The sequence below is a fragment of the Pristis pectinata genome, chromosome 9, assembly GCF_009764475.1.
Source record: "Pristis pectinata isolate sPriPec2 chromosome 9, sPriPec2.1.pri, whole genome shotgun sequence".
Classification (NCBI taxonomy): Eukaryota; Metazoa; Chordata; class Chondrichthyes; order Rhinopristiformes; family Pristidae; genus Pristis; species Pristis pectinata.
Window position 1 is genome coordinate 31,585,387 of NC_067413.1, and position 5,031 is coordinate 31,590,417.

Sequence of the window (5,031 nt, forward strand, 5' to 3'; positions counted from 1 at the left end):
AAGGGGAGATGGGGGGGGTGGTGTGGGGGTATGTGGTAGGGAGGATGTCCATCATGCAGCCTAGTAGGAAATGAGCTTCTTTATTCCATAGTGGTTCAACTGTAAAGCAAAAAATGTTTACATCTATATTTTACCTTTCAGGGTGTCCCAAGCTGCTTCCCAATATATTAATTGCAGTCACTGTTGTAGGAAATGTGGCAGTTAATTTGTGCACAGAAATGTGATAATGATATTGATAAATATTGATGAGAGCTTATATTGTGGAGGGTTGTGGCTGTCACGTGACAGCACTGCCCACTACCTGGTTGGAAGACACACCACTGCAAATCAAGGTTTGGCTCAGCGCACACCTGACCATTGGCCCCTTTAAGTACCTTTGTACTTGGCCTTGGGCCACTGTCCTTTGTAATCAATTAGTCCTTGCTGGCACTGAGCCATTGGCCCCCTGTAAATTACCTGGGCTGGACCCTCCAGCACTGTAAAGGGTGCCACATGTGCTCAGCTCGCTCTCTTTGCCATCTTTGAGGGACCACCCTGCTTCACTCCAGGCTGAGTACCATGGAATAGCGCTGGAGAAATCATTGGTGAGGTGTGCACTGTTAAAGGGTTGGGAGTGTTTTAGTTAGTGTCCCTAGTAACATAGAACCCTGAGATGGCAGGTATCGTATTGTTTTTCCTTGATTGTATGTACCTAGTTCATTGTGTGTGTATTTTATCCCCGGTGCAATTTTTCCCATGCTCGCTGTAAACTGTGTGAGTGTGTGTGTGTGTTATTCCCATTACCATTTTCCCACACTCGTCTTCTGTAAATAAAATCATTTACTGCCAGACTGTGTTCAGAGTCCTTGCTTTTGAGACCCATCGAATCTGTTTTCTTACTCTCAACAGAGCTTCAGGGAGAACTCCCCTACTGCTCAAAATGAGCTGAGATCTTTAAAAGGGCTAAGAATCTTGGTATTATTAAGAAAACAGCTCCAACAGTGTGACACTCTGTCTGTATTACACGGGGAGAGGGAAATCAGCCTAAATTTTCTGCTCAAGCCTCTAAAGTAGGATTTCAACCTATAACATTCTGAATCAAAGCCAAAATGCTTTCCACTGAGCCAAGACTGGTTGATGCATTCTACTTGTCTCCATCTACATGACACCCTTAACAAATGCCTTGGTAAAAGGATATGCATGATGTTCCTTACTTCCATAATGTTTACAGACCCTCTTTTATTGAATTAATTTACAGGATGCTGATGGGTTCCTTTGAGAATGTGGTGGTGAGCCATCATTGTAAATTGCCGATATTCCCATCTTGAATGTGCTCCTGCGGTAACAGTTGGGTGGAGAATGCTAGGATTTGGATCTCGCAGTAATGAAGGAACAGTGTTATATATTTCCACATCAATATGGTGTGCAGCTTGGAGGGGAATCAGCAGGTGGTGGTGTTCCCTTGCATCTGTTCTCCTTGTTTGTTATTTGGTGGTAAAGATCACTGGTTTGGGAAATGCTTTTTGAGGATGTCTTGGTGAGTTGCTATGATACATTTTGTAGATGATACATACTGCAGCCACAGTGGTGGAGAAATGAGTGTTTAGGGTAGTGGATTGGGTGCCAATCAAGTGGCAGCTTTTCCCTGGATGGTGTTGGGCTTCTTGACTGTTGTTGGAGCTTCGCTCATCCAGGCAAGTGAAGATATTACATGACCCTGCAGATTGGTGCTTTATGGAACAATTTTGGGGAACTGGGGGGGTGTCACTCACCACAGATCCAATTTTTAACCTGCTCTTGTAGCCATATATTTATGTAGCTGGTTGTAGTGTAAAAGGTCATGGCTATCATGTGACCATGACAACACTGACCCCTCTGGCTGGGATGACACCCTTGAGCACATGGCTGAAAGCAACACCACTGTCGATCAAGGTTTGGCTCCACCCCACTAGGTAAACACCTTTGTCCTTGCTGAACCACTCAGATTGGTCTTTGTGAGCACCTTTGTTCCTGGGCACACCTACCATTGGCCCGTTTAAATATCTTTGTCCTTGCTGGACCACCCAGCCCCCCAGCAGTATATAAGTGCTGCATGTTTGGTTTTCTCTCTCTGTTTCCGAGGATGTTGAGGTAAGCTGTGCGCTACTTCAGGGCAGTTAGTTAAGGACTCCCGAGACCAAAGAGCCAATGTTTGTCCAGAATATCAGGGTGTTCAAACATTGTATTGTTTATTCCTTGATCATTTGTAACCAGTTATTGTGTGTGTGCACCTCACCCCCTGTTGTGATTCCCTTCACGTTCGCGATCTCCTGCTTGAGAGTGTGCGAGTGTGCATTTGTTCCTTTCCATTCTGTTCCTGCGTCTGTCTTTGTAAATAAAAGTTCTCCTTTTTGAAGTACAAAGACTGTGTGTCCAGATCTCTATCTTTAAGATCCAAAAGAACCTTTCTCACAACACTGGTCCGGTTGAGTTTCTAGTCACTGGCGACCCCACAATATTGATGGTGTGGGACTCAGTGATGGCAACACCAGTGACTGTCAAGGATAGGTAGTTTGACTCTTGTTAGACATGGTCATTGCCTGACACTTGCCACCTATGAGTCTGTTTCTGAAAACTGTTGGACTGTTCCTGCTTCAGTGAATAGCTTCATTTTCTGAGGAGATGTAAATAAAACTGATTGTTGTGCAATCATCAGCATACAAGTACCCCTAGTGCAACACCCAAAATGCTGTAGGAACTAGGTGAGTCAGACAGCATCTATGGAGGGGAATGGACAATCGACATTTTGGGTTAAGACCCTTCATCAGGACCCTTCACCACCAGCCCTGATGAAGGGTCTCAACCCAAAATGTTGACTGTCCATTTCCCTCTATACCTGTTGCCTGACCCACTGAGTTCCTCCAGCATTTGTGTGTTGCTCCAGATTTCCAGCATCTGCAGTCTCTTGTGTCTCCAAAGTACTCCTAGTGGTATCTTACATTGGTGAGCACATTATTAGTGGGTGTCATTTGATAGCGGCACGGTAGCGTAGCGGTTAGCGCGACGCTATTACAGCGCCAGCGATCAAGGTTCCCATTGCTGTCTGTAAGGAGTTTGTACGTTCTCCCGTGTCTGCATGGGTTTCCTCCGGGTGCTCCGGTTTCCTCCCACATTCCAAAGACATACGGGTAGGTTAATTTAGGTTTAAAATGGGCGGCGCGGACTCGTTGGGCCAGAAGGGCCTGTTACCACGCTGTAAATAAAATTTAATTTAATTTAGAACTGTTGGCACTTTCCATTTTCCTGATGATCTGCAATTGTTACAACGGATTTCTCTTTTTTGTGTTCAGAATGTATCTAGGCAATTTTGTATAATGTTGAGTAGATGCCAATGTAATTATACTGGAAGCACAGTTAGTTCTGGAGCACAAGTTTCAGCATTACAGCTGGGATGATGTCTGGTCCAATAGTCTTTGTATCCAGAACTTTTGGTTACTTTTTGACATCATGTGGAGTTGATGAAATTGATACTGATGGTGGAAACCTTACAAGTAGCCAAGATTATCCATTCAGCATTTCTAGCTGAAGATAGTTGTAAATACATCAGCCTTGCCTCTCAGAAGTTCTTCTTTGTGCTCAGCCATCGTTGTTTATTTTCTTCCACATAAAGCCTTGATTTCAGCCCATTTGTTTAACAAGGAAGGTGGCAGAAACCGTAAGAAAGTTGCTCTGTGAGGGAAAGCAGATAGAACATTACTGGAATTGGTGCCTAGACCTGCAAGAAACATGAAAACATCAGGAAATACTGCAGTACAAAATGCAATAACATAGAAATTCTGAGCTATTTCACTGGCCTGGCATGAATTTAATGTAATCCAGACTAGATCTCGACCCGAAACGGCGACTGTCCATTTCTCTCCATTGATGCTGCTTGACGCGCTGAGTTCCTCCAACGCGTTGTGTGTTACTCCAGGTTTTACCATCTGCAGTCTCTTGTGTCTCTATATCTGAACACCAGACAGCTAGTAGGAGGTACGCAGGCATGAAGCAGGTGTGCTTGCTGTAAATGGGCTCCTAGGGTTTAATATTCGGATGATAATATCTATTGTGATTGAGGTACAGCAGTACCATGTCATCTAGGATCCGCACCAACTTTTTAGGCCAACCCGATCCATGTCCAAGGTCAACGTTCCAAACGCTGGAATCTTTGAGACGGAGCCCTACGGTTGGATCAAGGAAAGAGCAAATGGCAAGGCAGAACTGTGCGTTCAGTGCGCTTTAATGGAATTTGGATCCTAATGTCTTTAAATCTGTCATGTGTCTGTTCCACAATATCGTCTAAAAGTTATGAATATAATTAAACAGTGGCCTAAAAGTAGGTATTATGGAATATTTACCGTAAATTTCTTGACGTTAAATTAAAAATACCATCTTGATGCGCCATTTGGAGTTAAAATGAACCTTTAGGCACAGCAAGTTTCAGAAAACTACTCGCTTTTCACAGATCTGTTTCAATTAATTTCAGGCCATTTCTAGAAATCTAAAAATAGAATGAGTAATTGCGTAAAAGTGCGGAAAGTTTATATCAATTTCAATAAAGTCAGCAAAATTTAGCCGAGAGTGGTAACAGCACACCTTCTTATGGCCGTTTCTTCCGCTCTCGCAAACGTTTTCTACAGATTGTTGGGGTGGTCTGTGTTAACAGCAACTCATTTATACAAACACCTTTTAAAGAAGGAAGTTCCTCATAGGAATGTACGCAGACAAAATCTGATACTGAGCCAAAGATGGTGTTGGGGAAGATGCCTAACAACATAGTAAAAATTATATTTTAAGGACTGTCATTGAGGATGGAGAGATAGAGAAGCTTAGCAATTCTTGAATTGAGGGCTTGGGCCGTTGAAACCGATACCGACACTGGTAGAGTGCTGGAGGCTATATATGTATAAGGCAGGGTACTGTCCGCGGAGGGTTTTAGTATTGGAGAAGGCCACAGAGAACGTGACAAAGCTTGGGCGGATTTGTAAATACACGAGCATCTTAAAATCAATGGCATTACTGCGGTAATGCAAT